The sequence below is a fragment of the Saccopteryx bilineata genome, chromosome 4 (assembly GCF_036850765.1).
Source record: "Saccopteryx bilineata isolate mSacBil1 chromosome 4, mSacBil1_pri_phased_curated, whole genome shotgun sequence".
Classification (NCBI taxonomy): Eukaryota; Metazoa; Chordata; class Mammalia; order Chiroptera; family Emballonuridae; genus Saccopteryx; species Saccopteryx bilineata.
The window spans coordinates 246,948,120-246,962,967 of record NC_089493.1 but is presented as its reverse complement, the minus strand read 5'-3'; the positions used below and the strand labels follow the sequence as shown (position 1 = coordinate 246,962,967).

Sequence of the window (14,848 nt, the reverse complement as noted above, 5' to 3'; positions counted from 1 at the left end):
CTAATCTTTTGTATCTTTTACACACCTTATTGTAATACTTATTACATTGTATTTTTTTTTTTTTTGTATTTTTCTTAAGCTGGAAACGGGGAGGCAGTCAGACAGACTTCTGCATGCGCCCGACCGGGACCCACCCGGCACGCACACCAGGGGGCGATGCTCTGCCCATCCGGGGCATCGCTCTGTTGTGACCAGAGCCACTCTAGCGCCTGGGGCAGAGGCCAAGGTGCCATCCCCAGCGCCCCAGCCATCTTTTGCTCCAATGGAGTCTCGGCTGCGGGAGGGGAAGAGAGAGACAGAGAGGAAGGAGAGGGGGAGGGTGGAGAAGCAGATGGGTGCCTCTCCTGTGTGCCCTGGCCAGGAATCGAACCTGGGACTTCCGCACGCAAGGCCAATGCTCTACCACTGAGCCAACCGGCCAGGGCTACATTGTATTTTAATTTTGTACCTACTAATATATCCCCTAAATTCAGGGAAGCATTTGGACCTGGAAATTACTAAGTGCTCAGACATTTTTGTTTGTCTGTTTATAAGGATTATATCTGGGACTACAGAAAGGGTTTAGTCTCAGGGAGTGTTCAATTCCCCAAAACAGAAAAGAGAAATGTCATATTTATCAGTTGCCTTCTTGGTCAGTTCAGCATCTTTTTCATTTACAGAGTTTTCTTTCTTTGAATAGGGTTGACAATTACATATATATTTTTTTTTTTTTCTAAAGTTGGAAACAGGGAGGCAGTCAGACAGACTCCCGCATGTGCCCGGCCGGGATCCACCTGGCATGCCCACCAGGGGGCAATGTTCTGCCCATCTGGGGCGTTACTCTATTGCAACCAGGGCCATTCTAGTGCCTGAGGCAGATGCCATGGAGCCATCCTCAGCACCCGGGCCAACTTTGCTCTAACGGAGCCTTGGCTGTGGGAGGGGAAGAGACAGACAGAGAGGAAGGAGAGGGGAGGGATGGAGAAGCAGATGGGTGCTTCTCCTGTGTGCCCTGGCTGGGAATTGAACCCGGGACTCCTGCACACCAGGCCAACGCTCTACCACTGAGCCAACCGGCCAGGGCCGACAATTACATATCTTTACTGTCAAGGTGTTTTTAAAGTGTTTGGAAAGTATGCTGGACTATCCATAGAACCTTATCCCTCTGGAATCATTGATCTCACCATGAGAGGTAAAATGACTCAACACAAGCCAATTAGAATTTTTTTTTTTGAGGGACTGACATAGACATGGAATTTTTAGGTTTTTTTCTCTAGAGATTAAGCCCATTGGAGGCCATTAAGAATTATCATTACTATCACTTTGCAGGGAACACTGAGAATAAAGTCAATGAGAGGAAGGGAGAGCCAATGGGGAAGAAAGAATTCCAAAGGACAGCATTAAATTTCTGGATCAAACCATACCTGAAAATAAAGATAAATCCATAGATATTCCAGGCCATGAGTCAAGATTCTATTTTTTATTTTTATTTTTTTTTTGGTTTGGTTTTATTTAAGTTTGAATAGAGTCTATCACTTTTACCCTAACAAATATTTACTATTATGTGAGGGTTCTACAAAATCCTACATGCTATAAATATACTGAAATTTCTTAATAAGCCTGATGCTGGGAAGTAATAACATCTCTTGCTATATGTATAAGGGGACGCATATTATGGTTAATTTTATAATATATGAATTTATTGGCATTTATCAGGCACATAGTATACATCAATAAAGCTAGTTTCTTCATGTTCTTAGAATAATTTAACTTAGTGTGTATATGCATACATATGTTTGAGTGTGCAAATATTATGCAAATTTTATTCTTCTCAAATAACTGTATTTTATCTTTTGGAAAGCAAAGTATTTTTGGTGCATTTCTTGTTTTGAGATGAATAAAAGGCACAGAAAAGTAAGCAATCTCATTATCTGTTAATATTTTGGTGAATATAACACAGACATCTTCTCATGCATATATATCAAGTGATGTCACCATTAATTTAATAATCAATTCTTTCACAATAGAATTGTTTTACATCTTAGCAGACAAGAGTGAAATTCTATACTAAATTTAATTTAAGCCAGTGTTTCATTTCATATTCAAATAACCCTTGAAAGAACCATTAGCCATTTCATCCTTATCTTCATTTAAAAAATGTTTTTCTCCACAGAATTATCACTGGTGTATTGAAATGCCTAGGCCTAATAAAGAAAACCATTTGGTAGGAATACAAAAATTGTCAGATAAATGGCAATTTATGACTCCGTAAACATTTGATCTGTCCAGAAAGTGTGTACTGATTGAGTCAGTTTGACAGATAAAGAGGACTTGCTGAATATCCTTTCCTGAGAAACATCATTCATTAATATTTACATTTCTCTTGATAGCACAGTTGCTGCAAGCATACATTGGGTAAATATAGCCCGCATTTGGCAAATATACATAGACATAGGCTTCCAGTTGTTTAAGAATCCAAATACGTTGGATAAGAACATGGGCCTGACTGTTCCTTGGACTGCCTGTACTTTGTCCTCAGGGGCACGGATGTAAGGGGGGAAAGTCAGTCCGTAACACTTATTTTAAGGCATGGGCATTGACAGCCAGTTAACTTGTGATTAAAAAAAAGTACAAAGAATAGTTTCATTCTCAATCTCCCACCCATTTTTTCTTTTTCATTTTTTATTCTGCTGTAAGCAGTCTCTAAAAATATATCTGGTCAATAAAGGGCAGGTAAAATTGGAGGGGTTGCTATAGGAACGCATAGAGTGATGCAGAGAAAAAACCACTTTAATTTATACTGTGTTTTCATGTTTTATTTCCACTGTAGTTAAACTCAAGTTTAAGAGACATTCCTTAAGAAGGAGGCTACTTGAAATTCAGAAGACCCATTCTAAAAGAATTTTATATACTAACTTTAAAAATAATAAATCCTAAATCTGAGCAGTGCTCCAAACAGAAAACTGGTACTTTTTCTATTTATTCCATTATATTTTTAATGCATTTTGACTAAAATCATTCCTGCTCAGTGCAAGACCTGGGAATGCATTTTAATAGCAATAAAAGCATTAGTAACAAGGAGCACAGCCTGAAGCAGCCCCCAGTCCTCTCTCCCCAACCACTCTCTTCTATTTCAATAGGCAGCATCTATATTCCAACCCTGAGACCCTCTTCCTTCCAAATTCTGTTGAATAATCCCACTCAGAAACTATGTCCTCTTTATATCCTTTTCTGTTCTGAAAGTGCAGACCCTACTGCCTTGTTTCCGACCTCCATTTGATAACTCCAGTGTAATCACTTGAGGCATTTCAGATCAACATACCAAAATAATTTCACATTCACCAGACCCAAGACTGAAAGAAAAGACAGGGTCACTGCCATCACAGCCATGTGAAAATTTTCTACAGGGGAGAGGTTTTCTTCATAACTCAAAGCCTTATGTTTGAGAGAGAGAGAGAGCTTAGCTCAACCAAAGCCTGCTGTTCATTTTCATGTGTCCAACTCATAAGCTCAATTTTCTCTCCATCTTCAAACTGTGGGGGTAGCATATGAGCAATTTATTCTCAAAATGAGAGTGCAAAAGCACTTTCTAACCTATTGATCAAAAAGCCCCATATATCAGGAAACAAGATCTTTTAGAAAATCACGTAAATGACATGGCTAGATGCTAGAGCAGGTTCCTTCCTTCTCGGGTAAGTATGAAATGAAGGTCAAATGTTCATTCATTTCTCATTTTAAAAAAATAAAAAATAAATGTTTTATGGTTGACAGGGGAGAAACAGTAGTTAATCCAACAGTCTTATTGCTGCATTGATTTAGTACAGGAAAGTGGCTTTTGCCTCAGCATCTAGTTGAAGCATGGGGTTTCCTGAGGAAAGTAACAAGAAAGAAGACAACTCCCAAAAGATAAAAATCACAGAAAAATTTTTTAAAATATAAATGATTTAGGTGAGGGAGTCAGTAATTTATATATATACAAAATTATGTTTTTTATTATGAAACAATCAAGAACAGATTACTCACTCAGGGTCAAAGACTCAAAAGTTCAGTACTGGTTTATCCTGACAGGAGGCTATTTAAATGATGTCTTTTAAAGGGCTTTTAATCATGATTCTGTATACATGTGTCTGGGAGGAGATTGAAAGGGGGTATAAAAGCAATCTGTGCCATGAGTTCCTGACCAAATAGCAGAGCAGTAAAATTCAAGCTCTGTGTTGGTCAAATACCCAGAAGTTGCTCTACTAAAGCACCACTAAAAATTATAGCATAGCCTACATTTTTTTTAATACAGAGACAAAGAGAGAGTCAGAGAGAGAGAGACAGGAACGGAGAGAGATGAGATGCATCAATCATCAGTTTTTCATTGTGACACCTTAGTTGTTCATTGATTGCTTTCTCATATGTGCCTTGACCACAGGACTACAGCAGGCCAAGTAACCCCTTGCTCAAGCCAGCGACCTTGGGTCCAAGCTGGTGAGCTTTACTCAAACCAGATGAGCCTGTGCTCAAGCTGGCGACCTTGGGGTCTCGAACCTGGGTTCTCGGCATCCCAGTCCGACGCTCTATCCACTGCGCCACCACCTGGTGAGGCCATTGCCTACTTTTTGGTAAAATTGTACATATAGTTCTGGAATATATTTTAAAGACTTTTTGAAGGACTTAAGAGTTTATGAAAAATCATGGACTGATAAATAATGTTCTTTTCCAGAAATACAGATTTCTAGAATAGAGATGCTTCTTCCAAAAACCCCACAGGAGAACTCAACACCATAAAAAACAAATAAAATATGTTATTCCAGAAGATATTTCCAATGTATATAAGACCCTGTTTTAAGTTGAATAATCTTTCAAATTGATGTCAAGGAAATCTGAGGGATGAGATGGATGAGGAAATTTGAAACTTTCAAGTCAAATTGGTCCAGTTTATAAATGATAGCTTTCATATCCAGAGCTGTTAGCTGGAGGGCAATGCTAATGTCTAATTAAAAAAAAAAAATTCAAATAGCGCTACAGAATAACTCTGCAGAGTTAACTAATATTGTTAAGTATTATGCTTTCTTATACAACAATCTTGACTTTTAAACTGTGCTGGATCTGTCTAATCAAAAAAGAATACATTTTTTGTTTGTCTTGAGAGGAGCACTTGTAACATCTACTACTGCTGATAACACAGAAAAAGAACTAATTTTAGAATTAATGAATTGGCTTGTGTACATGTATAATTATTTACTATTTACAATTCCTTATTGAGAGCAGTCCACAGCTTAATCATCTGGGGTAAGTTGCAGTCAGTGGAGCTGCCATTTAGGCAATGAGAATTTCAGTTCCTTGAGCATGAGGTACCTTTCCTGCCACCACTAAGAAAATAAAAGCTCTGTTGGGAGTTGGCACAGTCTGTAAGCAGCTATCCATTTGCTTGCCTGCTTATATTTAGAACCAATTTAGAGAGTCATGATAGAGTCAGGGAGATGAACATTATAAAACCACCTTTATTTTTTATTTTTTACTCAGTGAGAGGAGGAGAGGCAGAGACATACTCCAGCATACGTCCCAAATAGGATCCACCCGGCAAGCCCGCTAGAGGGTGATGTGATATTCTGCCCATGTGAGGCATTGTTCCATTGCTCAGCAATCCAGCTCTTCATAGGGCCTGAGGTGGAGGCCATGGAGCCATCCTCTGTGCCCGGGGCCAACTCACTCCAATCAAGCCATGGCTGCAAGAGGGGAAGAGAGAGAGAAAAACAAGAGGGGGTGGGGTGGAAAGAAGATGGGCACTCCTCCTGTGTGCCCTGACCAGGAATCAAACCCAGGACTCCAGACACTAGGCCAATGCTCTACCACTGAGCAAACCAGCCAGGAATACCACATTTATTCTTAATTGAATTTATAGTTTTTGTGGCTTAGGTAAACAAGGCAAGTGGGATTCACTTTTGAATTACACTGAGACTTCTTCATCCCACTCCACTAGCCCACTGCAGAAGCAGGAACTTCACTTGGAGCACCTGCAGCATGTAGGCTCAGAGCAGAGTGTGTGCATCCTGATACCAGTTGGCTTCCAAAGAAAAAAGAGAAAGAAAGGCTGAACAGAGTAGGCTCAACTTCTCCCCACGTCTCAAATCAGATAAATCATTTCTTCTAAGATTTAAGTCAGTGACTCAAAACGCCAGCTACACTACTGTCCCTGGGCCCCTTCCAAAGGAAAATATAAAGTCAAGAGAAAAGTGATCTCCTCTACCCCAATGCCAGCACCTTTTCTCACCTAATTTGCTACTGAAAAAGAAGTGTTCTGATGGAACTCAATGGTCTGAAATAATGAATTTGCCTTAGTAGTTTCTTAATACTAAGAAGTAATTTAAATACTGGAGAAATTTAGCTCATTGATTTCTAACATTAAGCCATATCTCCACTTTCACAAATCATTTGATATTAGCCTTATTTATATGGTAATAGAAAAACTGTTACAGAATTTAAAAATTTTCATACTCTTGATATCATTTTACTCTGACTTAAAAAGCAATACACACACACACACACACACACAAAGACACTGTTAGGTTGCTCAGTCCATTTTACATACTGATGTTTTTTAAAACAATAAAATTCCCAAATATCCCACCCCTGATATGGTATAGCAAAGTTTTTGTTTACATAGAGCTTACCTTGTCCCTAGACTGTCTACTATGCCACCTCCTTATGTGCATAGGCCATGGGGTCCTTCTTAACTGTGCATATATTTTTGTGCCTAATTTTTCATTGGATAAAAATAAAAGTTTAGATAAATTTTATTTCCTGGGAGATGTAGAATAAAAATGCTCTGAACCTTTTAGTATGCTCTTTGGTTTAGGCCAAGACTGTGCATTAAAATAAATAAATAAATAACATAAAGATGGATGATTAAGTTGATCAGAATGAGCAATTTATTCTTCCCTTTAATGAGGTGCAGTTGAGAAATAATCACTGAACACTTTATGGCAGGAATTAAAGGTGTTTATAAATTAATTAAGTAGTTTTTACCAAGTTATCTCTAAATATTTATCCTAAAAGAGACAAGCATAATGTGGTTTTCTTTGTTCAGAGTAAGGATGGAGGGTTCTGAAACAAAAAAAATATTACATGGGATGAGGGACATCATGGAAAACAATCCTGGAACAAGCTGCATATTAATTCTATTTGGAAGGAAGAGTAAGATTTGGATCAATAGGGAGAAGCAGTGAGGTAATCCAGGTGGGAGTGTTGAGAACTCTGTAAAACAAAGAATTAGATATGAACCTGATGCCTTAGCCTGGCTTTCCCAGGAATCACAGCCAGAGACTGAGGGCTCATGCTATAATATTTTATTAGGGCACAGATCCCTAGGGAACAAGAGTAAAGAGTTATGAAGAGTGAAGCAGGGAAAGGAAAGAGCCCATATGAGGACACATTTTATAACTGGTTCTGCTAAATCCAACCAATCATTCCATCCTTGAAAACACTTCTCCATATGGTCCAAATTTATTTCAGAACCAGCTTTCAATGGGTGGAGAAAGAGGAAAAAAGGGAGATTCTTTCATAATGGCTTCTAATTCCCAGTAGTCAAAAGTCCCCTCTATATGATGTTAACTCCTCCATGCTTCCAGGATGGACATGTGTGAGTGTGGACATGCAATAGGCTCCCTTTGTACTATCAACAATACCTGGCTGGTTGGCTCAGCAGTAGAACATCTGTACAGTATGTGGAAGTCCCCGGTTCAATGCCCAGACAGGGCACACAGGAGAAGCACCCATCTGCTTCTCCACCCTTCCCCCTCTCCTTTCTCTCTGTTTCTCTCTTCCCCTCCTGCAGCCAAGGCTCCACTGGAGCAAAGTTGGGCCGGGCACTGAGGATGGCTCCATGGCCTCTGCCTGAGGTGCTAGAATGACTCCAGCTGCAATGAAGCAATGGCCCAGATGGGCAGAGCATTGCCTCCTGGTGGACATGCCTGGTGGATCCCAGTCAGGTGCATGTGAGAGTCTGTCTTGCCTCCCTGCTTCTCACTTCATAAAAATACAAAATAGGCCCTGGCTAGTAAGCTCAGCGGTAGAGTGTCAGCCTGGTGTATGAAAGTCCTGGGTTTGATTCTCGGGCAGGGCACAGAGGAGAAGTGTCCATCTGCTTCTCCATCCTTCCCCCTCTCCTATCTATCTCTGTCTTCCCCTCCCACAGCCATGGCTCCATTGGAGCAAAGTTGGCCCCGGCGCTGAGCATGGCTCCATGGACTGAATGGCTCCGACTGCAGTGGAGCAATAGCCCAGAGGGGCTGAACATCGCCCCCTGGTGGACATGGAGGCTGGATCCCGGTCAGGTGCGTGAGGGAGTCTGTCTGCCTCTCCCCAAGCTTCTCACTTCAGAAAAATACAAAAATAAATAAATAAATAAAGCAACAGAGCAATTATTGTCAATATTAAATTTAACTTTAGAAAGCTTACTCAACTGAAATGAGCAAGTAAATTGGTTATGGGTTGGGAAAGGGCACTAGAAACAAGAGTATATGTTGTCATGTCTTTGTATTTCATGCAGCTAAAAGATTGCATGAACCTGGACTATGGCTTGACAATGGGATTGATAAAGGTACTGGGTCATGAGTAAGAGGACCTAGATTCTAGTCCATATTCCACTCCTCATTCACTTCTGATTCCGACACATGAAATCACTATTCTGGGTCTCAACTTTCTCACCTATAAAATGAGGTCTTTGAACCTGACCCTTTTGCTTCATGAAATTATGAGACTCTAAAGACAATGTGTTGAAAAACCTTTTATCAAATGTGAGAAGTCATTATTGCTAGAAGGTCTGAACAAGGGGTATAAATACTGTCTTTACTGTTACTTCATCTAGATTTATAGAGCTTAAAAGTCAAACACCAGAAAGAATCCTCAGGTCTATATTCTAATCTTCATGTAAATATTGTATGCTTGCTGAATAAAACACAGTGGAAGCAATTACTTAGGTGGTTAGAAACTCCAGCTACTAAAATGACCCATAATGAAACAAAAATTCCTGTGTTAAAGAAAGAATGTCAATTTCAGTTGAGCTCTCCAGATTGCTTACAATAAACAAATTCCCTAAATTTTTAGCTCTCAATCACAATTTGCTTTGTAAGTACAAAATGTCTTAATCTATAAATGCAGAAATATAACTATTGCTTTGTCTACACTGGCAAAGCTAAATTTTTAAAAATGAGATAATTATTTAGATAATGAAATCCTTAAAACCCCATTACAACCATTCATCTTAATTTTAAGCAAAAATAAAGTCCTTTACCTAAATTATCAAGATAATGACTTCAATGTGCACTTAACAAGCAAGCATAAATCTCCCTGTATTTATCTCTCTTAGCTACTTTGAATCACTGGGACCATTCTTTCACAGCCTCATCTTAAACTACTAGTGTTTTCTCCTCAAGTCCCATCTTCAGCCCACCTCATCTCAAGGCATTGGAAAGAGCATAAGCCATGAATGAAATATTCAAATAATTAGTAATATCAATAACTTCTTTCTGTAGTTTTAACATCTAGCAGACATTAGACTTTGTCTTTATAAAGCAAATATTACAACTTCCTCATTAGGGGCACCTGTAGCCCTGGCCAGTGGTGCAGGACACAGAGTGTTGTCCTGGATCAGTGAGGTCACAGGTTTGATTTCAGTGTCCCCAGCTCAATCCCTAGGGCACCAGCTCAATTCTGAGGTTTCTGGTTCAAGATCCAATAAGGGCACATATGAGAAGCAATCATTGGGTGAACAATTAGGTAGGACAAGGAGTTGATGCTTCTCTTTCTCTCTGTCTCTTTTTCTCCTTCTCTCTCTATAAAAGTCAGTGGAAAATCAGAGAATATATTGTTGGGGACCAAAATATAAACAGGGTGTTTTTATATCCAGGAGACAGGTGCTGGGCCTAACCACTCATCTCACCTGCCCAGTTAACAAAGAGCTATACCTGATTATTGCTTATCCCACCCACGTTCTCTGGAAGAGGCTGGAAGCTAGTTTCTTATTGGTGTAAAGTTAGATCTAATCTAAATGGTATGCCTTTGAGTTGTCTTGGAGACAACTGAATTGCTAATGGACCACATTTTTTCCCTGAATAAAGACGGATGTGCTTCTGGGGGCCGCCATTGCATTGGCTTAGGAGCAGTAGAGACTGCTCGCCATATGGTCCTCCCGAACCCATCTTTATGTATATATCTTTAATTCTTTATCATTTATTTAATTCTAAACCTTTTCCCGTTCGAGGACCCTGTAACAGACTTGTCGTGGCTGGACCGCGACAATGTATAATAACGAAGGCATTCTGAGTCATTGCTGATTCATGAATCAATTGACTTCTGTAATAGTTATAGTTCTGGTTCTCCACTTAACCTTTTTGCCATCTTGGGCAAGTAACATAACTTGTTTGAACCCCAGTTGCAGCAACTATTAATAAATAGATGTGAGTGGACATATCAGCAACTATTAATAGATTTGAGTGAATGATCTCTACGATATTTTCTAGCCTGATGATATTCTAGAGTGATTCGTACAGCAATATTAAATGGCTTTCCCATAAATACTATCTGTTTTGATTAACATTAACTGGTCAAGGCTGATATTATCAATTACTATAGGAAAAGCAACTACCACAAATAAAGTAGTCTATACTAATTTTATGTGCTAGAGTTGATTGTTTAATTCATATATTCCTTAGTCTGATACTTTCTGTTGTAGGATCCATGAATGTGATGAAAACAGGATAGCTGACATTACAAAAGCAAAATGTGGAAAATATGCATGGTCCTCATTTTTCACTCTAAAATAATCCCAGATACAGATTCATGCAGGAATATACAACCTTGGCTTATTTCCTGTAACTAATTCCATTTCTTACAAGTCTTTCTTACCTTCTACCAGTAGTTAAAGCAAACCGTATGATTCTCTTATTGAGTTGGGACTTTATTTCTAGTGCTTACCAAAGTCCATTTTCTTTTTTTTTTTTCTTTTTTTTTTCATTTTTCTGAAGCTGGAAACAGGGAGAGACAGCCAGACAGACTCCCGCATGTGCCCAACCGGGATCCACCCAGCACGCCCACCAGGGGCGACGCTCTGCCCACCAGGGGGTGATGCTCTGCCCATCCTGGGCATCGCCATGTTGCGACCAGAGCCACTCTAGCGCCTGGGGCAGAGGCCACAGAGCCATCCCCAGCGCCCGGGCCATCTTTGCTCCAACGGAGCCTTGGCTGCGGGAGGGGAAGAGAGAGACAGAGAGGGAAAGCGCGGCGGAGGGGTGGAGAAGCAAATGGGCGCTTCTCCTGTGTGCCCTGGCCGGAATCGAACCCGGGTCCTCCGCACACTAGGCCGACGCTCTACCGCTGAGCCAACCGGCCAGGGCCAAAGTCTATTTTCTTATCAAAGTTTTTTCCAGTTCTCTTTATCTCATTTTCTATATCACCCCACTTTCTTATCTCACTAACCTTCTTCAGATTCTTTCAATTTAGTCTTTAGCGATCACCCTTAATTATTAAACAAACTAAAAACACAACTATACATTTTGACTTGTTCCAGAAATAGTTTAGGATATCTCATTAAGAGACTCAGAGTAGAAAAATGAAATATGGTTTCAGTTGTGACAAAAACTGAGGTAATGAAAAAGTAAAGGCAATAAGCATGAGGGTGCCAAGAAATGAGTTAACAACATTTATGCCATAAACCTTATGCACTTAGTATAGGGAGATCTCAAATATGCCACTCCCTTTCCATCGGTCGCTAAGAAGAGGAAAACATGACTAGTTGTGTAATTTACTGTGTTTTGTAAAATAAAGATATACTAAAAGCTCAAAAAAGAAGCACAGAGTACTATCTCCCTCGGGCCCCTATGAGAAGGATACTGTCACAAGGTGAACCAGCAACTAAGTGCTTCTAGTCACAGAGCCCCATAACACTGTTTCTAATGATATCTTTTAATATAAACTGATGGCAAGCCAAAGAAAAATACAATAAAATAGTACAGAAATGTTGATGAAATGTAATGATCTGGTTACCCCAGTGATAGATTTTACATTATTGAGAAAATTATATCTTTTAACCAAGTCTTTAATAGCTGCTGTGTGGCAGTGCTGTCAAGGTGATCTGCTCAAATGTGCACCTGAGGTTCAGGGTGACAGTTAAGTAATAAGCCAAATGTTTTATCAATTTGCCAAGCCAAGAGTAGAACTGTCATTCTTCTATGAAAACAGTTGATTAACAGGGGTAAGTGCTTACATGGCAAACCAAGCCACAGGCTTTGCAGGGACTTACTGGAAACCCCGCCAGCAGGCAAAAGGTCTCCTCTAGAGGAAGTCACCACAACACACAACAGGGTAAGAAAGAGACCCAAATTCTATACCACACAACAGAACTGGAATGTAAGTCTGAATATTTTTAAACAACTAAAACCAAACAATCTACCTTGCCTATTAAAAAATTCATCAAATCCTTAGAAAGTATTTATTGTAAGGCTAATATTTTGAGCAGTATAACTTGTTGATATGCCTTAAAGATAAAATGTTTTGCTAGATTCCTAGACCTTAATTGGATGAGCCAGCCTGTCATGCAGCAGCATTATTATTTGGACACAAGTTTGAAACTGGAGTCTGTTGAAACAAACATGACACCTTTGTTTTGAAAGAATTGATATGGTCTTCTACAATGAAGACCATTCTAGCCTGGTATGAGAACCTTACCATCCGCACGTAAGAATATGCTTAGCTTCCAATATTTTAGAGTATGTGTGTTGGCATAATCTTTTTTTAAAATAAGTATTCAGTTGTTTATTCATATCTTATCTGATAACCTCCAAAACCCTAAGTATTTTAATTCCCCTATTCCCCTCTATAGACTCCTTACAAAAATATTGTTGATAAAAAATTATCAAAAATACTTTTTGAATGATAACTTATCTCCAGATAATATTTTCATAATTTACTTCACTTAAAATCATAATTATATATCAGCGTGTTCCTTTCTATATTAGTGGTACAATTTAAATATTCTGTTGATAAAAATGTATGTTCCTTGGCTCACACTAAGAAATTATGATTGATTCAGTTGACAGTGGTGTTCCAATTTCTGCCTTTTAACAGCCATCCAGGGAATCTTAATGCAAGAGATCAAAGAATTAATGTCTGCCATAAACACAGGGATGCATTTCTCCTTTTGAAACAGTGCTATGGTGTTTTGGGGGTATATTCCTAAAAGTGGGATAGCTAGGTCAAAAGGCAGTTCCATTTTTAATTTTTTGAGGAATCTCCATACTGTTTTCCACAGTGGCTACACCAGTCTGCATTCCCACCAGCAGCGCAGGAGGGTTCCCTTTTCTCCACATCCTCGCCAGCACTTATTCCGTGTTGTTTTATTAATAAGCACCATTCTGACTGGTGAGAGGTGATATCTCATTGTGGTTTTAATTTGCATTTCTCTAGTGATTAGTGATGTTGAGCATTTTTTCATATGCCTATTGGTCATCTGTATGTCCTCTTTGGAGAAGTGTCTATTCACAATAGCAAAGATCTGGAAACAGCCCAAGTGTCCATCAGTGGATGAGTGGATTAAAAAGCTTTGGTACATATATACTATGGAATACTACTCAGCCATAGAAATGATGACATCAGTTCATTTACAATAACATGGATGGACCTTGATAACATTATACTGAGTGAAATAAGTAAATCAGAAAAAACTAAGAACTATATGATTCCATACATAGGTGGGACATAAAAACGATACTCAGAGACATGGACAAGAGTGTGGTGGTTACGGGGGGCGAGGAGAGGTGGTTGGGGGAGGGGAGGGGCACAAAGAAAACCAGTTAGAAGGTGACGAAGACAACTGAACTTTGGGTGATGGGAATGCAGCGTAATCAAATGTCAAAATAACCTGGAGACGTTTTCTCTGAACATTTGTACCCTGACTTATCAATGTCACCCCTTTAAAATTAATAATAAAAAAAATTAATGTCTGAAAAACACTGCAGTAGATGTTAATATAAATTCTCTATGAACATCTCAACCTAAGGTTATAGCACATATTCAGTTCCTACTCATGATCGAAGGGCAGTGAAGGTCAATGAAAGCTCTAAATAATCATGTTAATTCTATCAATTACTCAAGTTGGTAATGTATATAACTGAGCTCAATAATATGACACCTGTGTCAAAAATCTAAGCTTTCTTTGAAAAAAACCTGCCTGAAAAAAATTAGGCTTATAATTTATAAGCATGTTGGAATAAGTGTTAAATCAATACATCTATCAATTTGGATAAATAAAGGGTATACTAAAACAAAAGCTTAGCTATATTCTGTATTTATAAGCAAATATTATAATAACCCAGAAAAAAGGCTGGCTCAGATCTACAAAATCAGGGCATTCACAGATCTTTCAATCAAGTTCAATTGCCTTGCATAAATTTACTGTTCCCATAATTTTATTTTGTTTAGTTACTTAATTTTCAAATTAAGCTTTGGGGTAATCTATGGTTTTAATATAAACCCTGTTGAGGCAGAAATTGGGACCCCTTTAATTTTAGAGGCCAGATACAAGGATCTCACAATGCTATTAGTTATAAGTAGCTATTTATAAAAAGGGAATAAATGTCTTTGAGATGGCAACTCTGATGCACTGAGTTTTCCCATGTTGCAATATGTGAAGTTAAACTTTTCACCTGGTGACATGCTTTATTCATTCAAATACTTATTGAGCTTCTATTAAATATCACAACTCAGGTGCTTAGATTACAAAGGTGAATTAACTCAAGTTTCTACTTTCAAGAGCTCACATTCTGTGACTCAGTTAGTTATAATAATATCATAGTGATAAACAGTGTGTCCTTAATGTCATGGTGCA

The 14,848-nt window shown here is 38.9% G+C and overlaps 1 non-coding gene across 1 annotated transcript; it reads right to left on the bottom strand.

Annotated features, from left to right (window-relative positions):
* Positions 1 to 349: 349 nt before the first annotated feature.
* TRNAA-UGC (transfer RNA alanine (anticodon UGC)) lies at positions 350 to 425 on the bottom strand. Its single transcript has one exon. It is a non-coding gene; the product is annotated as a tRNA-Ala (tRNA).
* Between the last annotated feature and the right edge of the window lie 14,423 nt (positions 426 to 14,848).